Source organism: Mixophyes fleayi, chromosome 12, assembly GCF_038048845.1.
Source record: "Mixophyes fleayi isolate aMixFle1 chromosome 12, aMixFle1.hap1, whole genome shotgun sequence".
NCBI lineage: Eukaryota > Metazoa > Chordata > Amphibia > Anura > Limnodynastidae > Mixophyes > Mixophyes fleayi.
The window spans coordinates 65,175,916-65,195,618 of record NC_134413.1 but is presented as its reverse complement, the minus strand read 5'-3'; the positions used below and the strand labels follow the sequence as shown (position 1 = coordinate 65,195,618).

At 41.5% G+C, this 19,703-nt stretch overlaps 1 non-coding gene across 1 annotated transcript; it reads left to right on the top strand.

Annotated features, from left to right (window-relative positions):
* The first annotated feature begins 10,348 nt into the window (after positions 1 to 10,348).
* TRNAR-UCU (transfer RNA arginine (anticodon UCU)) lies at positions 10,349 to 10,422 on the top strand. Its single transcript has one exon. It is a non-coding gene; the product is annotated as a tRNA-Arg (tRNA).
* Positions 10,423 to 19,703: the final 9,281 nt, after the last annotated feature.

The window sequence follows — 19,703 nt, the reverse complement described above, 5'->3', positions numbered from 1 at the left end:
TCACTCAAATCAATGGATTTGTCCGCTTACATGGCTTCACACGAAAAGCGTGGGTTTTGGCGAGCATTACATTTGGATGTGAAGCCAAATTTTTGTATGTAACTTTGAGCAGCACTGACACCCCTGCTGTTCTTGCCTATTTATTGTGTAATTGCTACCAGCTACATGTTCCAGTGTTTTGATATTTTGGAACATTATGGGGTATATTTACTAAACTGAGGGTTGAGAGAGCAACCAACCAGATTCTAGTTATCATTTTGTAGAATGCACTAAATATATGATAACTAGAATCTGATTGGTTGCTATAGGCAACATCTCCACTTTTTCCAACCTGCAGTTTAGTAAATATACCCCTATGGCTTTATTGCCCTGGCAAACCAGCTAGGCGTATGCCTGGGGGTAATCAGCAAAGACGCACACACCAAGTCACTGTATACAGGCCTGCTTTCAGCCCTACGCTGACCTTAATATCGTGAACGTAGAAACGTATCTCACACTCAGGCCAATATCCAGTAATATAATATTTAAGGTCTGTTTATAAAAGGCATGTCAGCAGTGAATAGAGCACCATTAAAGTTAGGGAAAAATTCAATCACAGCAATTATAGCACTTTTATTAAAGTGGTATTATAGTCATTCTTCAGCAAATTTAACAGTAACATACCAGACACACACGTACTGCACTATACTGATCTAGCATTGGCTCCCAAACACATCTGGGGGTAAATGTATCAAGGTGCGATTTTGCAAATCCAGCGATTTTCTCAGGAGAGTTGAAACTCGCAGATGTATGAAGCTGAGATTTCATGCAAAATCGCCAGAGTTGTGTTTCTGTCAAAATCGCTATTTGCAAAATCGCCAGATATCAAACTCCCGACTGTTTGCCACTCCAGCTATACAAGTCTCCAATGTATGAAGCTGCGAGTAAGCAAACTCAGGAGAGTTTGCTTGAAAACACGCCAGATACAACAAAAGTAACATTTTGGTCAAGGGCTACAGAGGCACCCGCTCTGCTCTACAGAGCATGCATGGGGGCCTGCACAAGCGCATAAGAGGTAAGTGGGGACTTCCATAGCGAATGAACTAGCATGCCGCCTCCTTCTTCCACTCCCGCTCCTAGCTTTATGAATCAAGGGTGCTTAAATCATATACTCAACTCCAGCAAGAATTTGGCATTCCCCGCACTGCCTTTTATCGATATTTGCAATTCAGACAATTCAGACTCTACATTTTGGTAGCTCCCCTCCAGTACTCTCTTAGGACTTTACACTGTATATGGGGAGTTCAACTATCACCATGCGCCTAATAATTTGTTACCTCTTAAAGTTAAATGGAAACCGGATGTGGGAGCATTGTCTAGGAGGACTGGTGCTAGATTCTAAAGGGAATTAGAGATGCACTTTAAGCTAATTCATTTGCACCTCTTACATAAGGTTTACCACTCCTCGAGCTCCCTAGTTAGGATGGACGGTAGGCAGGAATCTGACTGTCCTAAGTGTGGTTTGTCAGACTGCAACTTATGACACTTGTTATGGGATTGCCCTTGGGTGCATGACTTCTGCACAGAGGTGTGGGCATGTATTGGTGATATGGTGCGTATAATTACCCCTCTCGACTATAAGATATGTCTGTTCGGCATCTCCCTGGAGGATGTGTTGACCAGGTATCTCTACCAATCATCATCATCATCATCAGGTATTTATATAGCGCTACTAAATCCGCAGCGCTGTACAGAGAACTAACTCACATCAGTCCCTGCCCCATTGGAGCTTACAGTCTAAATTCCCTAACATACACACAGACAGACAGACAGAGAAAGAGAGACTAGGGTCAATTTGATAGTAGTCAATTTACCCTACTAGTATACTTCCAGTAAGCCAATTGCAGAAGTTAATATATACATTTTGTATCTCTTATGGTAATAAATAAGTAGAAACTATCTATCTGCACAGGTCATGCTTTATGACCCTTAATTATGTGTAGGCAAAATCTGTACTACTATTGTAAAGGTACAGTGCACAGTGCGGGGTTAATAGTTTCTCGTTAGAATGTGGCTTCTCTCCAAGTATTTTACTGAAGATTGCAAATATAAAGTTGAAATGTTAGCTTTTATTTGTATGCATGTATTTAGTCTCACAATATGTATACAGCAATTTGAAGAATATAATGTATGCAGAAATAAAATAGTATATTGAATGAGTCGTGTTGATATTTCGGCATATATTGCTGGACAGCTATTGAACTTAAACCTCATCTAAAGGCTTTAATGTGCTAATTGGTGTACTATGGCAGACGTAGAGGCAAACCCTGAAGATATGTCATAGCTGCCCAGGACTGTCTTTCCCATTGGGCACGCTGGTCAACTGCCCGGGGGCCCCACATGCAATAGGGCCCAATAGCCAGGATTCTGAAGTAATTCAGAATAAAAAACAATAAAAAACTTACCTTTTTCCGGTCAAGCGGCGCCTATATGTCTCCCTCCCTCTTTCCCTCCTCCCTGCTTCGCTCGCACTGCATGTCGGGCATGACGTCATCAAGCACGACATTTTCAATGAGGAGCGCACCGTGTGGAGATACAACGCGACGGACAAGCAAGCGAGGAAGAAAGGAAACAGAAAAGAAGAAAAAAGAAGAGAAGAAGGTGAAAGAAAGCTAAGTGAAGTGGGCAAACAGGAGCATAATGGAGGGCACAGTGTGTGAAATTGGGGCAGACCAGAACCAGGATGAAGGGGACCAAATAGCTGTCAAAAAACGTTTATGTGGTTTAATGTCTGTAGTACAGCATGTTTTTTTTTAATGTTTAAACACCAACTTTAACTTAATTTTATCGATAAGTTAAATTGTTATTCCTATGAGTGGTTGAGTAGGTAGGGGCCCCAGTACACTGCTTTTCCCGGGGGCCCATAATGTTGTTAAGATGGCCCTGTAGTTGCCAACCTTTCCGGGTTGGCCTCTGGGAGTCTCTGGGGGGAGGTGGGCATGAGGGGGCTGCACTTAGATGCAAACCCGTCATTTTACCACAGGGGGACGGGCCAAAATGATGCGATTCATGGAGAATCGCATCATGGAGGCTCAAAATGTGGGAGAATTGGAGAAGATCCTGGGAGATCTACAAGATATTCAGGAATCTCTCGGACATTCCGGGATTGTTGGCTAGTATGAGGTACCTGAGCATGCCTAGATATGGTTGGTGATCAGCAGGAAATAAATAAACAGGGGTGCCATCAGGGATTTCTCTCTTAAAACATGAGTACTCCCAACTTTCCAAGAGCCAGGGATAGAGAGCTAGAGATTCTTAAACAGCCTCGCACTATTCCTGGCATTTCCCATAGACTTTAATGGGCTCTATGTGCGCGCACATAATTCTAATGGAGGAAAAGATTATTATCTCCTGACAGGATCAGAAAACTACCCACCGTCATCTGTGGGTTTTCTTAACCCCTTATATGCTGTGGTCCTTAGCACATTAGGGGGTCATGTAGGGGATGAGGCACACTCAGCACTGGAAAACTGGAAACTCTCAGCTTGATACATATACCCCTGATTGCCTCCAATAGGATTAGCCATTTCTTTCTTCTTTTTCTTTTTTCAATGTATTACATGTATTTAGGAGAGCATCCTCCACATAAATGAGATGCATTTATGATGCAATTTTTATTATTGTGGGCTAAATTTTATTCCAGTACGAGTATACTTTTGATTTTAATGTCTACTTACTGAGGCAGACCACGCCCTGTTAGACACAGATTTTATTCTTGGAATCCAAAAGATGTGTCGCATTAAAAAGGTAGCAAATTAAAGTAGTGTAGATATTTGGAGTCACTGGAGTCATTAAGGAGAGCAAAGCAAAAAAAAAGGGGGTAAATTTGCTCCTGGACAAACCATGTTACAATGCAAGGGGTGCAAACTAGTTTATTATGTTGCACATAAGGTAAATACTGGCTGTTTTTTTCAGGTAGCACGCTACTAATTGTTAGCTTTATTTTTACACTGATATTTATAATTGATCTAGGACATGTCCTACCCCAACTATAAATCTGTCCCCACATTTTAAATTTACCTCCCCCTCCAATGCATCATGGTTTTGCCCAGGTGCAAAGTTTATCCCTGTTTTTTTGCTTTGCTCTCTCCTTAATGACTCAGGCCCAGGGTGTTCATGAAATACTGTAATTTCCATTTTAGTAAACGCCGAATATAAGCAACATTCTGAAATAACTCACACTAAACTCAATCAAACATAATTGGCAATCAAAGAGAGGAGCAAAACATTGAACTTACTTTAGATAAAAGGCTCAAAAAAGTAATAAACAAAAAGTTAACTATGGAGTACAGGGCTGGGGGGTGATCAGAACCCCACATGCTTTGTGCTGCTAATGGCAGCTTTGTCAGGGGCATGAAATATGACAATGGTTGTAGTATGATATTGTATTAATATGGGGTTGGTTACTGCTAATATTGATATTCTGTGGGCATCTGTTACAAACTGTGTATTGTTTGTTTTTTATTTTGTATTGTTGTATGTTTTGTTTTGCTTTGCTGGAAAAATAAAAAATTACATAATTGATAATAGTCCACTATAATGTGAATTGTTGCTCACAGGATGCCTATTATTTAGTGACTTGTGAGGTGAGATTGTTCGACCAGAATGGTTCTGGCAATTTTAGAAATTCACTCTCCTCTAAACCATGTGAAAATATGTTTTCCAGCATTTGTTCCAGCCACATTAAATAGATGTTGTGTTAACTTTTGTTGCCAACATGTCAGTAAAATATTGCAATATTTAATCTTAAATTGGTAAGGTCATGAAAAGCACAATGTAACTAAGGTTCAAGACTAGGAGCTAGATTTACTAAACTGCGGGTTTGAAAAAGTGGAGATGTTGCTTATAGCAACCAATCAGATTCTGGGGCCTGATTCATTAAGGATCTTAACTTAAGAAACTTCTTATTTAAGTCTCCTGGACAAAACCATGTTACAATGCAAGGGGTGCAAATTAGTTTTCTGTTTTGCACATAAGTTAAATACTGACTGTTTTTTCATGTAACACACAAATACTTGATAGCTTATTTGTACACTGAAATTTAAAGTTGATATTTGTGTGCTACATGAAAAACAGTCAGTATTTAACTTATGTGCAAAACAGAATACTAATTTGCACCCCTTGCATTGTAACATGGTTTTGTCCAGGAGACTTAAATAAGAAGTTTCTTAAGTTAAGATCCTTAATGAATCAGGCCCCTAGTTATCATTTATTTAGGACATTCTACAAAATGACAGCTAGAATCTGGTTGGTTGCTATAGGCAACAGCTCTACTTTTTCAAACCCGCAGTTTTAGTAAATATACCCCTAGCACTTACTCATGTGGAGAAAGGTTGAGAAACTCTGTTGAGCATTGTGTTCTTTCCCCAAATCTCATGTTTTGGTCTCCTCAAAAAATGTTCGTGTCTCGTTTGTTATATTTCACAAGCAGCAAACTATAACCAGTGTTTGAAGTGTAAATGTAGAAGTGGTGGTATGGAAAATATAATAAATCAAGGGATCCTTGGTTTGGCAAAATAAAAAACCCTTATTTGGACAAGAGTTCAAAATGTGTGAAATCATCTTCATTTATTTATATAGCGCCAACATATTCCGTAGCGCTTTACAATTGGGGACAAACACAGTAAACCAATAAACAAACTGGGTAAAACAGACAAAGAGGTGAGAAGGCCCTGCTCGCAAGCTTACAATCTATGGGATGTTGTATATATGACTGAACTACCATATGAGCTCAATTGCGCCGAGAGCTCTTAGGAGCTAGTATTGTGTCGTGTACGAGGGTTTTTTATTTTGCCATGATGGGGGTGTCTGGATTTATTACAGCTGAAGACTCCTGGATCTAGGTGAGAAATGAATAGGGTGAATGAGGGATGTTTGGGATGTTTTAATTTTAATTCATAATATTTTTACACTGGTGTCTGTGTTTTATTTATATTGTTCCTTGGTGTACTACAGGCCCCAGCGGGCCCTGGGTGCCAGGGCATGCTGACACTTTTGTTGGCGCTTGTAGTTTTGCAAGCATCAGTATTCACAGGCACTTAATGGCAGCCTGGGCATGCTGAGATCTGTAGTGCACAAAGGACATCACAGACTTTTGCTATCAATTATTATTACCCCATACCCACTGCCCCAGGGGTGTGATAAGACCTAGTGCTATCAGCACGGGGTTGGTTAATCCTGGTGTGTGTGTGTGTGTGTGGGGAGGGGGGGTGGGGCAGGGGGTTAGCATTTTTTTTTCTGTGGACCTGATCTCTCCTCTAGGGATTCATGCCCTGTGCTGATCAGTGACTGGTTTCACATTATGACAGGTGGACTCCACGCTTCAGGTAACCCTGCTTTAGTGCCACCAATATGCCACCTTTAGTGCTATCAATAGAAAAATTGGGCGGCATTTTGTCCTCTGATTTTGCAAGTACCAGGCTGGCAGCAATAGGGTGGGTTAAACTGTTTGGGGGTGGGGGGGGGGGGGGGTAAAAGTAATTCCATTTCTTTACAATTACAGTCATTTTTTTCATGCATTGCAGTTTTAAATCTAGTGATTTATGCCGTTCAACTTTACAACCCTGCAGACATTTTACGTGTCGACATTTTAACTGTGTCGACCTTATGAACATGTAGGGCCTAATTCATCAAGGCACGTATCTGCTGATTTTTTGCACATTGAATGTAAAATCACTCTGCACATGCCCTGAACCGGGACATTTGCCAGTAAACGCAGCACTGTCCGCTCCTGCTTCATACGCAAAGGACACTTTCTACAGGCTACGATTTCAGGGCGAGAAACAGGGGCCTGATTCATTAAGGATCTTAAATGAAGAGGTTTCTTTTTTCAGTCTCCTGGACAAAACCATGTTACAATGCAAGGGGTGCAAGTTAGTATTCTGTTTTGCACATAAGTTAAATACTGACTGCTTTTTCATGTAGCACACAAATATCAACTTTAAATTTCAATGTGCAAATAAGCTATCAAGTATTTGTGTGCTACATGAAAAAACAACACTTTTTAAAAAAAAATTATTACTGTTTTATCACTAATGTTTATATTATTAACAGGTGACATTCAATTAATATTTCTTTCTGTGCGTTCTTTGCAAACTTATAATCTACATAGACATTGGATGTGTCCTGCAGAGTCTTAAGTAGTATAGCACAGCAGACCTACACCCACATTCGTTTCGTGTTGAATTCGGAAGTGCGCTGAGCCAATTTACTTGCGTTTTGGAACAAATGCAGGTTTCGCTCAGAACGCATGACTTGATGACTCATTCTCGTAGACATTTTGACTGTCGACTTTTCAACTACATCCCGCCAAGCCATAGACCATACATGGGACAGGGCTTCCCCCCCTCCAGCGTCGGACTGGCCCACAGGACTACCGGTAAAATTACCGGTAGGCCCGGCTACCTTACGGCCACACCCCCTTTTAGATGTGGGCGGAGCTTACCTGGAGGCCCGTTGTTCACACCAGGGTGCTCGCATTCCTCTCCGGCATCCCCGCTGCGATCGCAGCTGCGATCATGTGACCCGCACACTCACCCTGTCAGCTGATGTTCCCGCGCCGCTGAAGGGAGAAGATCAGAGAGGCTGCATCAATCAACTTTTGGGTAAGTATACTTTAACCAGTTGTTTATATTGTTTGTGCTAAAAAATCATTTATGTATTACAGTTTTTTATCTTGATAACACTGGATTACAATGTTATTAGTATTGGTTTTGATATTAATTTAGCTTTGTTGATCATTACACACACCCAGTATTAGATACACATTACAGTCCAAATAGGTGCGTATGTTTGTATCATTGTGTGTCCCACTTCCCCCCTGATTTGTGCCCATCCCATAAAACCCTGTAAATTTTCATTTTTTTGAGTACTGTCAGGATACTCTACCCCCTGGGAATAGTGGCAGCATCACCCTCTTCACCTTCTTTTTATTTTTTCCAGAAAGTACTAAGGTAGCGCTCATCGTACAAAGTATATGGGGTCTCCCATTACATCTGTTCTCAATATATATATATATATATATATATATATATATATATCTATATGTAAATATATAAAATGTGTGTGAATTGAGAGGACTATTGCAGGCATAATATGAATCGGGGACACTTGCGTGGCGTAACATTGTGGGCACTACCGTGTGGCATAGCATTGTTTTGGGGGCACTAGTATGAGGCATAGGGGGGCTGCCTATCTATACTAAACTATAGGGGGGCTGACTATACTAAACTCTAGTGAGGGGGGGCTGCACAGAGAACACTATAGGGAGGGAGTGATGGGACCTTTAATGCTGAGGTGGTTTGGGTCTATAATTGAATGTGGGTGCTGTTGATTTAATGGCAGGGATGGTTGGCATTTCTAAATGTACCCATTATTTTTTCCAAATAGGGCCCTCAACATTCCTGGATCCAGACAAGCCGCAACTAAAGAAACCAGCAGCCACAGGTGGTAAAAGTAACAACAACAGGTAGGACAGTCTGTCAAATGTTCTGAGTCTAGTGCAGGCTTGGCTAACTTATGGTACTCCAGGTGTTGTGAAGTCCCAGCATATCCTTACAGCAATAAGCTGCTATATATTGGCAAAGCATGCTGGGGCTTGTAGTTTCACTACACTAAGGTGCTAGCTGTCTTTCGTGGACTGACCACTCCCCATCTAGTGTCTGGTTCTGCCTCTATGATGGCTGACCACATCCCCTTTGGTGGGCCCCTAGTGTTGCATTCCCCGGTGGGCCCTTCATGCCCCAGTCCGACAGTGTCGCCTTCTGCCCAGTTTATAAAGTGGACACATGCAACAATGGGGGTAACTTGGCAATCAGGCGGGTTACATAGCACTGGTAGGACAGAACCTCTGCTATATAATATTTTGATATATATCTTCCATATAAAACATAGTTGCCAACGCCCGGAAACTTGCTTCCGGGAGTTGGGGGCATGACTGGAGGGCGGGAGGAGGCAAATCGCTGCATTTTGGCCCCGCCCCCGTGAAACCGTACTGTACGTCACGGGGGGCGGGGCCAAAATGACGCGATTGGCCTCGCCCCCGCCCCCTCCCGCCCTCCAAAATGGCGCAATTCTCTGTGAAATCTTGGATCCGGGAGAAATGCCAGCTCCCCCGGGAGCACAGGAGACTGACTGAATTTTGGGAGTCTCCCGGACTTTCCGGGAGAGTTGGCAAGTATGATATAAAATGACAAATATAACAGATGGAAACAGCTTTGTTGCAACATTTACAGCTGGACTGTAGTTCCTCTAGCCAAATGACAAACACGGAAACACGGAGAATGTATTGGCTCATGCCACAACATCACCTATCTGACCCATTGTAAGTCAGTTGTGCTTAAGTGCAAGCAGGGAGATTGCAGATGGAACTGGCACTCGATTACGCTGTATGTCCAAAATAAATCTGCTCAATTTACAACCCTCTCGCCTCACTAATAAGTAATCACACCTCTTATATTGAAATGAAAGGATGCAGTTATGACACATTGACATCTTCACTACAGTCCACTCCATAAATACTGTACATTGGAGTCTGTAGTGCATTACAGGCCACATAATGTAATTTATATTCCTCCGTACACAATCTCCAGGCTTTCTGAGCTCAGTTTCTTATCACATTTAATAGAGAGAAGCGTATAGAGATTTTTTTTTTTATTATTATAAATTACAATTTTTTTGTGTTTATTTTATTATTTTGTTCTGTTGTGCACACTATCGTTTTATGCTATTATATGCTTGTCCTCATATTTATAATTCCGTGCCTTGCCTTTTGCAGTGTTCCCATTTGAGCCTATTCTGTGTGTCTTTCTCCATGTTCTCTCCCTGTCTCAGGCAGCATTGTCTGCTCTGTGCAGCGTGATCACCCCTCCCGCTTCCCCTGCATGTAATGACACTGATATAAGCCACCCAAAAAAAAAAATCCCCATGCGGATTCCTGTGCCTGGTTTATCTCTGACCCAGCATATTGTTTTCAGATGAAAGAGCTGTCAGCCTGCATTGTAGTTCTGGTATCATGTCTAATGTGCCATTCTCTCATCCGGGATTCCGCTCCATCTTTTATAGTCCCTGATTCTGAGGATGCTCCTGAGTTTCTCATTAACACATTCATTCCCTGACATCCTGCTCCTGCAGTCGGTGTGTGTGAAAGCATGTCAGTTTTGCATTACATTCCTGCGTCCTGATTTTCCAGCATTCCCTGTTAGGTGAGGGGGGATGCTGAGATGATGCTGAGATGATGCAGGAGTGATGCTGTGGATTCAGAAGGTATAATCTTTTTCAGAGCTGGTGCTGATGCTGAGCATGTGGTGAGGTCTCTGTGGCGCAATGGACGAGCGCGCTGGACTTCTAATCCAGAGGTTCCGGGTTCGAGTCCCGGCAGAGATGGTACCCACTGTTCTGTTTTGTTTTACAGGCAATGCAATAGAATTACATTTATGACTGTAATCTGCTGAGTCAATATTAAATGAACAGTGATGGTCTTTGCTTAAGCACAAATCTGTATTTCACTCTGCGCGTTCTTGCTGCATTTCTCAGGAATATTTTACTATCTAAAATCTGTTTTTCTTTTCCAGTTTTATACAATATATTTTAATAACACCAATTATTTTCCATGGAAACATGAATATTTCACAAGTATACGCAATAACTGTCACAAAGAGATATGTTCTAAATGATTTTATTGTACTCACATGTTTTAAAATACACAGCTATTACAAATTATTATTATTATTATAATTATTATTATGATTAATTATTATTATTATTATATTTAACAATACAATTAGAATTTATTAAAGATAGAGTCTTTTTTCTCTATCTAAAAATATAGGTAAGCTTGAGATTTGGCTAAAGAAAGAATGATTCATCTAGACCATACATGTAGTATATGTTAATTAATGACGTACATACATGTATGTATGTATAATATATATGTATGTACTGGATAAAATCACAAAAGGGATCATGGCAAACCAATTTGGATAATGTTAACTTATTTATAGCACATTATTATCCAGGGAATTCTAGCTGCCATGGCTAAAAGGGGCTCAAAGAATTTAATGCTTGACTGTAATTATATTATAAATCCTGTCTCTCTCATATAGAATGTTTTTGCTGTAGTTGTGTTGTTTTTGTTGACTGTCCTCCTCTGCCTATATTACAGGGTTACTGCTGACATCAGCACTATTGTTTTGAGAACTAGACTAGTTGTACGCAATATGTTAGCTACTGTTTAATTACTTATCTGCACATTATACTACACAGTTCACATACCCCTACCCACCCTTAGCCTGCTCATTACTTTATATTATTTCATGATAATTTTTTTCATTGGTGACCCAAACCCCAACATTTATCCGATGCTCAAGCACTCACTTAGTTATCTCTGTACCATAGATCAAATATCTTCCCTTTACTCTCGTCAGCCTTCTTTAGTTCGGAGGCTAGTCCTCCCTATATACCATCTCAATCCTAAACTTATAGGAATGCCGATATCTTTGTATTAGAGAGATGGGAGTAGATCCCTTCCTTCTCTCTCCCTGGAGCGATTTTAGTTATATTCTATTGTTTTTACATGTATGTTTTGCATCCTATGAATTTTTGTCTCACTTTTCGTACTTCTTTGATTTTCCCATTACAGCCCCCCCCTTGTTTCCTGGATTTACTTACTACTTGGTTTTGGTCTTTAACCTCTAGATATGTCCAACACGATAGTAAACTGCTTCCATGATTGGTACCCTTAAGGTTGTTTCGATTAATGCTAAATGTCTGAACTTACCTGAGAAATGTTCGTGAGCTCTAAGGGAGTTCCGTAAAGAAGGCGCTGATGTTGTTTTTGTACAGGAAACACATTTTAAACGAGGAACCTCTCTGGTGTTCCGAGACCATTGCTAACCTTACTCGTACTTTAGCAACAACAGCGCAGGCAAGACATTAGGAGTCGAAACACTCTTTTCTGAAGAACACCCTTTTACCATTTTACAGAAGATTAGACTGGTGGAGGGAAGAACTCTATTAGTGAAATGTAAATTATATGACACTATTTATACCTTTGTCAATTCATATGCCCCAAACCAGGGTCAACACTCATTCTTGGACACGGTTCTGAGACGGGTGGCAGCACTGGCAGAAGGTGTGTTGGTGGTAGAGACCTCAACTGGTCTATACACGGATACATTTAATCAGGCTCCCAGGTAGTGGTTCCCTCCATCGCAAGGTAAGGCACGAGTTTCAGCTGGTCGACACGTCGAGACTACAACACTCAACTGTCAGAGATTACACCTTTCTCTCCCACCCACACGGAGTCTACTCTCATATTGATTACCTATTCCTCTCCCATTGACATCTCCCACTAGTTCACTCTATCTCCATAGGGCAGACAACCTGGACAGTCTTTATAAAGCGGTAATGCCGGGTCCCTAAACCTAACCTTATTGTTATTGCTAACCCCAACCCTAACCCTAAACCTAACCCTAAGCCCAACCCTAACCCTAACGATAAGCCTAAGTGTAAGAGTTAGGTGATATGAGAATCGGCAATGTCGCTTTAAAAAGACTGACATAGAGGTCGCAATTTCAAATGACGTCAAAAGACGCTGCAGATGGGGATTTGGTATGACACTGTCTGGGACTAGTTGTGTCATTGTTAAGGTCAGTCATCATCTATTATCTATTATCAGTCGGGCAAGTGAGTTTCGTTTTTGTGGGTTCGTGGTAGTCACTGTCGGTGTTATCAGCACCGTTAAAGTAACTACCACCAGGTTATCTCAGCGATGTCTATCTGGGAGGTTCATAAATGTGTACTTCTGGGCAAACTTATCCAACTGGGCTTTATTTGAAAAAAACAAAAAGAAGCTCTCAAAAACCGCTTTATCAGCCAAGGTATCAGTGGAATTGACTGAAGCAGAAGCGGCCCTGAACAAACTTCTATATGATAGAATAAAATTAGACTTCCGTAAATGCCACAATAGATGCTTTCAGTGTGTAAAAACAAGTTCCATGCTTGCGAAGGCTTTATGATCTCAAAAAGCCAAGACCTTTATAGTTACGGGTAAGGACTATAAGAGTAAAGACTGTAAACTCACTTCTGAAATAGCAGCAGCCTTCCATTCATATTATGCCCACCTTTAAAATATCTCAGGTAGGGCCCCCTGGTCAGACCGGTAACCACTGATACTCTCCTACCTACAGGATATCGGCTTCCCAACCCTCTCGAATGCTGTTCGAACTATGCTGGAACAACTTTTCACACACAGAATTAGCAGACACAATTAAATCCACTCCCTCAGGAAAAAGCCCCGGCCCTGACGGTTTTTAAATTTCTTATTATAGGGCCTTCAAGAATAAGCTCATTCCCCTGATGGCCTTCAACGCTATCCCTGAAGATACTTTTATCTCCACCCAATCTCCAGAGGCCCACATTACTAAAGAAGGTAAGGAGCCATCCCAGTGCCCTAGTTACAGACCGATATCTTTACTTAATGTAGATATTAAATAATATGTGAAACTTATCGCTTGCGGCCTAAAATTTATGTTGCTGGGAGTAATCCACTCTGACCAAGTGGGGTTTGTCCCAAGTCGAGAGGTACATGCTAAAATTGCCTATTGTTTCTATAATTTATCTAATGCTGAATGCTCAGTAGCTTGGCCCTATAGCTCAGTCCATTTACAGAAATTTTTGAGACCATGGGGCAGAACCAATTAGCCACAAGTTCCCATAGGAACCTCCTGCAATGTGTTTCTGCATGCAATTAAGGTGCAAAAAACTTTGCTCTTTTTTGCTGGCATCTCTGTGAGGTGTGACCAAAAATGAGGGAAGACTAAATACATCCCATATAGACACTTTGTTTAAAGTTCCTACATGATCCAGCTAATTGAATCAGCCCCTATGAGAGACTGCCCTCTCGAATGTTCTTATGCTTTCTCATGATTTACTTTTTACTATGCTATACTGGAAGCATTTCTTCAACATTGTTTAAATATGAAGAAAATAGCTTTTTTTCTAATTGTCTGTAGTGTTTTATAAGCACTGATTATAGGTACAGTAAAGAAAGATTAAAAAAGCCTGCCTTAGGTTAACGGCGATAGGAACAAGCCTGAAGCTGTTACTTTATTTACCAAATGCATTTTCCTCTACTCATCTTCCTCTTGATAATCTGTAATTGAATATCCTCCTTTCTGGTGTGAGTGCTTTATTGGGGGAAAGGTTTTAAAATATTAGCTTGCTGGGCAATCGCTTCATCAGCCACAAATACAAATTTAAGTCCTAGTTTTGTTTGGGGGCGAGTTGGCAAATTAAGTCCATTGTTTTTAAGCGTGTCATGGAAGGGCGTCTGATCCAATGCCCCACATCTGACACTTTGCCATTTTATCCCAACGATGAATTCATATTTTGCATCCACTGTGACCATCAGGATAATATTGAAGAATCCCTTGTAATGGTAGAAATAGGAACCTGTTTTAGAAGGTAGCATCATTTTGACATGTGTCCCATCTATGGCTCTGCCACAGTCTGGGAAAATCAACTTCTTCTGCGATAACTTGCCATTTCTCAACCTTTGATGGGAACCGAAAAAGAAAGATTTTTGTAATGTTAAATCAATACATGCATCTATTGTTATCATACTAAGTATTTTAATTTATAATTGTATTACACAGCTGAGGAGGGGTTTTCTGATGTGGTGGAGGATCCATTGAAGATGCCTGCTCCCACCCAGCAGAGTTCAGGAGCCACCCAGAAACCCACCTAGCAACATGGTCAACAACCTGGCAAGAGGGGGACGAATAGGCCATGGGAGACAGAAAAAAACACTGGAGTCTTGACTTGTCGGATATTGGACTCAGCCAATGGAAAAAGAGGACGACGAGTGTGACCTGATGTGTGCGGCAATAGCAAAAATCCCTGAAATCCTTAGATGTGCAAAACAGGGCAGAGGCCAAGCGTTTAATTATGGAGGTACTTTATAGGACCAACAGAGAGGAACTCCCCCAGTACACAGGGTTGGCAGAGATCCCCCTGGGCCATGCCCAAGAGTTTTATGGACCTGCCCCATCCCCTCATTTGCCACTACCTCCCCACAGACAACATCAGTTCCTGGAAAGACAGTCCAGTACCCTTTCTGTCTATAGGACATACACACCAAGAGCAGCTCCAGTATGCTGCAATATAGTGAAAGTCCTTCATTATTGCAAGATGTTGAACACCACCAATATTAGCACCTTTGAGTAACTGGAGTACTTGTAAGATAGCCTCACAGTTCTCAGGAATGATCAGACCCAGAGCTTGCGGTGAAATAACTGTGCTGTACCTGAGATCAGCCAGTGTCCTTTCAGTAGCCAAAAATCTCAGGGTAGCAACCAGTCTCTGCTCTGCAGATATGGGTCTACTATATGTCTAAAGAACACAGCAAATTCCTAGGTGCTAAAAGACTATATAAACTATAAGAGCGTTGATGTATAAAATTACATAGTTGCTCCCCAAAAAAGAGGAAATGCCACCTTATTATATCACAAAACTAAAACAAACAATTAGAGGTGCCAAAAAAGGTTAAAGTCAAACATATAAAAATATAGATTAATATAGCTTAAATTGAATATGGCAGAATAAGACTCTATTCTCCTGGCAACTGGATGGAGATTTATATGGTAACTGGCAAATAAGTTCCCTTGTTTGATTCACAAGAGCAGCATTATGCCACAGATCTACTTTACTTGTAGCATATAAGTAAGACAAGGTGTTTGAAAACTCTGCTGTAGGCTACCGATGAATGCTCTGCCCATCAAGAAGTGCATAGTACTAGTCTTTGAAGTTTTTAGTATGGGTGCAGGTCACCTTCATCTATTTACATTTATAAATGCCTAACTCTATTTATTCATACCACTGTCCATCCAATGACCTCTATCTGTTACCGTAGCTTCACTGTCTATGATGGATGCCTTGCAACGTTCAAAACGTCCATTATCATCATTTATTTATATAGCGACAGCAACTTACATAACGCTTTACAATCGTGTATCTACTTTAGAGATGGTCACTGACCCCCGTGTTTTGGTTTTGGATTCGGTTTTGGATCTGGATTACCGTCGTGTTTTGGTTTTGGTTTTGGTTTTCTTTGGTTTTGTTTTGCTATTTTTTCGGAAAATCCATGTTTTTGGGCCTAAATTAACCCAATTTAGTGCTCCAACTGTTTTAGAGACAAGTAATCTAATTGTTGAGGTAATAAATCATCCAAAAAAACAGTTTAATTCTTCGTTGGTAGGCCTATTCTACACACAAAACAGATTGTCTTCCTCTCCATCTATGCATATTGGCAATGCAGCCATCGTCTTTGAATGTATATTACACCCTACACTTATAGTTAAATATGTAAAGAAATGGAAAAAGCCAGTTTGGTTTCTGTCTCTCAAGGCCCCCCTCCACTTGTATAAAATACCAAAAAATTTAGCCATTATAGACTGTACAATATTAATTGACATGGAGAAAGCCAGTTTGGTTTCTGTCTCTCTAGGCCCCCCTCCACTTGTATAAAATACTAAAAAATTCAGCCATTATAGACTGTACAATATTAATTGACATGGAGAAAGCCAGTTTGGTTTCTGTCTCTCTAGGCCCCCCTCCACTTGTATAAAATACCAAAAAATTCAGCCATTATAGACTGTACAATATTAATTGACATGGAAAAAGCCAGTTTGGTTTCTGTCTCTCTAGGCCCCCCTCCACTTGTATAAAATACCCAAAAATTCAGCCATTATAGACTGTACAATATTATGAAAAATGGACAAAGCCAGTTTAGGGTCACTCTGTCTATGACACCCTACCCTTAAGGATAAATTGCCCTAACAGCAGCCTTTCAAGATGGTATGTGATATGGAAATGCCACAAGTCCCTTTCCTCTTTGGGGGTAGATTGCACCCTACACTTACATAGAAAGTTTTAAAAAGATGTTATCGGCATCATCTTCAGCTTCATCCTCACCCTCATCAGTGTGTACGTCATCATCACAGACTATCAATTCATCGCCGCTTGAATCCGCCATTAGAGAACAGTCAGTGCTTGGATGTCTTGGATGGTGAAGGCCTTCCTCGTGGAAGATGTAGTTCATTTTTATAAACATCATTTTCTCCACATTTTTGGGAAGTAACCTTCTACGGCGATCACTGACTAAGTTCCCTGCTGTGCTGAACACTTGTTCAGAGTACACACTGGAGGGTGGGCAGCTTAGGTATTGCAAAGCAAGTTTGTACATGGGTTTCCAAATGGCCTGCTTTTCTTCCCAGTAAGGAAAGGGACTGTCTGACATTTCCATATCAACTACCTCTTGAAAGTAATCCTCCACCATCCTTTGCATGTTTATACTCATATTGGATGGAGTTATGGGCAAAGTGACACATTTTTTTGAAAAATCCTTCAAACCAGCCCAGATGTTAAATTGTTCTGGTCTGCCCCCTGTGTCTTCCCTGCTTCTTTTTTGGAAATTTAATTTTTTACGAGCAACAGCTTGAGAAAGTGAAGGAGGACACGTCGTCAAGCCGAGGCCCAGTTCAGCGGCCAACTTGCTGAGCAATAGCTCCTTGCAAAAGTTCACATCTCGCTCATTTACAAGTAAAGACTCAATGTAGGTTTTAAACCTTGGATCAAGCACAGTGGCCAAAACGTACTGATCCGAGTTCAAGATCTTAATAACTCGAGGATCATTGTGAAGCGAATTAAGTACTTGATCGACAAGGCCAACATACTTTGCTGAATTGCTTGCTTTCAGCTCCTCCTTCATTTTCTCAAGCTGCTTTTCCAATAGTCTAATTAAAGGAATGACTTGGCTCAAACTAGCACTGACCTCACATGTCACAACTTCAAATGGTTTCAGCACCTTGCACAGCACTGAAAGGATTCCCCACTGTGCAAGAGTGAAATACATCCCCCCTCCTTTCCCAATGTCATGACTTGTGCAATATGCTTGGATGGCTTTGCGCTGTTCCTCCATCCTCTGAAGCATGTACAGGGTGGAATTCCACCGAGTTGCTTAAGTTGGTGGCAGGGCAAGTTAAACTGCTCTTGGAGCTGCTGTAATCTCCTACATGCCTGAAATGGCCTGAAATTTTACGGGCCACCGAAAGCATCTCCTGCACCTCACGGTTATTTCGTAGGAAGCTCTGCACCACCAAGTTGATGGTGTGAGCAAAACAGGGAATATGTTGGAAATCACCCAGCTGTAATGCTCGCACTATATTGTTGGCGTTATCTGAAATGACATACCCTGGGGAGAGTCCGAGTGGTATAAGCCATGCATCAATCACATCTCTCAGTTTGCGTAACAAATTGTCAGCCGTATGCCTGTTAGTGAAGCCGGTGATACAAAGAGTGGCCTGCCTGTGACAAATGTTACGTAGTGGTGTACATGCTGCTGCTGTTCCTGCTGGTGAAGGTGAATGACCAACCCAGTGGGCTGTCACAGTCATATAGTCTTTGGTTTGGCCACTTCCACTTGTCCACATATCTGTGGTTAAGTGAACAGTGGGCAAAATGGCATTTTTCAGCGCAATCTCTACATTTTTACACACTTTTTGGTATAGTTGTGGAATAGCTTTACGGGAGAAATGGTGTCGCGATGGAATTCTGTAACGCGGACACAAAACCTCAATTAACTGTGAAAAACCAGCTGCGTTTATTGTGGAGATTGGACGCAGATCTAACACTAACATTGCAGCCATGGCGTCTGTGATTCGCTTGGCGACTGGGTGACTGCTGTCATATTTGCTTCCCCTCGCAAATGATTGTTTCACAGTTAATTGCTGAAATGTAGGACTGCTCATTTTATTAACCTGCCTCTAGGATGACGATTCACCCCCAGCAGCAGCAACAGCAGCAGCAGGACTAACGCTTTCTTCAGAGGAATCAATAATAGTGCCGGAGTCATCCAGCCTTAAGTGGGATGCCGGGCTAACTCCGAGCGCTACTGAGGATATTGATGAGGATGGTGTGGTGGGTGTATTTTGTAGCCGTCGGTATGTCGGTGAGCGGAGGGTCTTAGCTGATGAGGGAGTGCTTGTATTCTTTTGGGAAGAACTTTCAGCTTTTCCCAACACTTTGCCATGAACTCTTGTTAAATGGCGTAACATAGACGAGGTTCCAAGATGGTTAAGGTCCCTCCCTCTACTGACTGTGGCTTCACATACACTACAAATGGCTATACAATTGTTGTCTGGATTTGGGTAGAAATAATTCCACACATAAGAAGTGGATTTTTTTGTTTTATGCCCAGGCATGACAATGGCCTTTTTCTTGTCACGTGCCAGAACTGCTGCCACTGGTGCAGGACTTACACAAACAACCTCATCCTCATCAACATCCTCATTAGCGCCCTCGTCGCCTACACAAATCTCCCCCTCATCCTCTTCTAATTCCAAAGTGGCATCCTCATTTGGGTATCACCGGCTACACTCGGGCTATTAAGGCACACATCAGCAGAATGCTCACGATTAGACATCCCACTGTTGGATGGACTCTCCACAGGGATTGTTGTCATTTGTGAATCAGAGCAAATATTCTCCTGTAATGCCTCACTGTTATCTTGCAGCTCGGCTTTGACGCGTAACAGTAGTTGTGCACCAATTGTAGGCTGAATAACTTTTTGGGATCTGCCACTAATAGCCAAAGGTGAAGGCCTCACT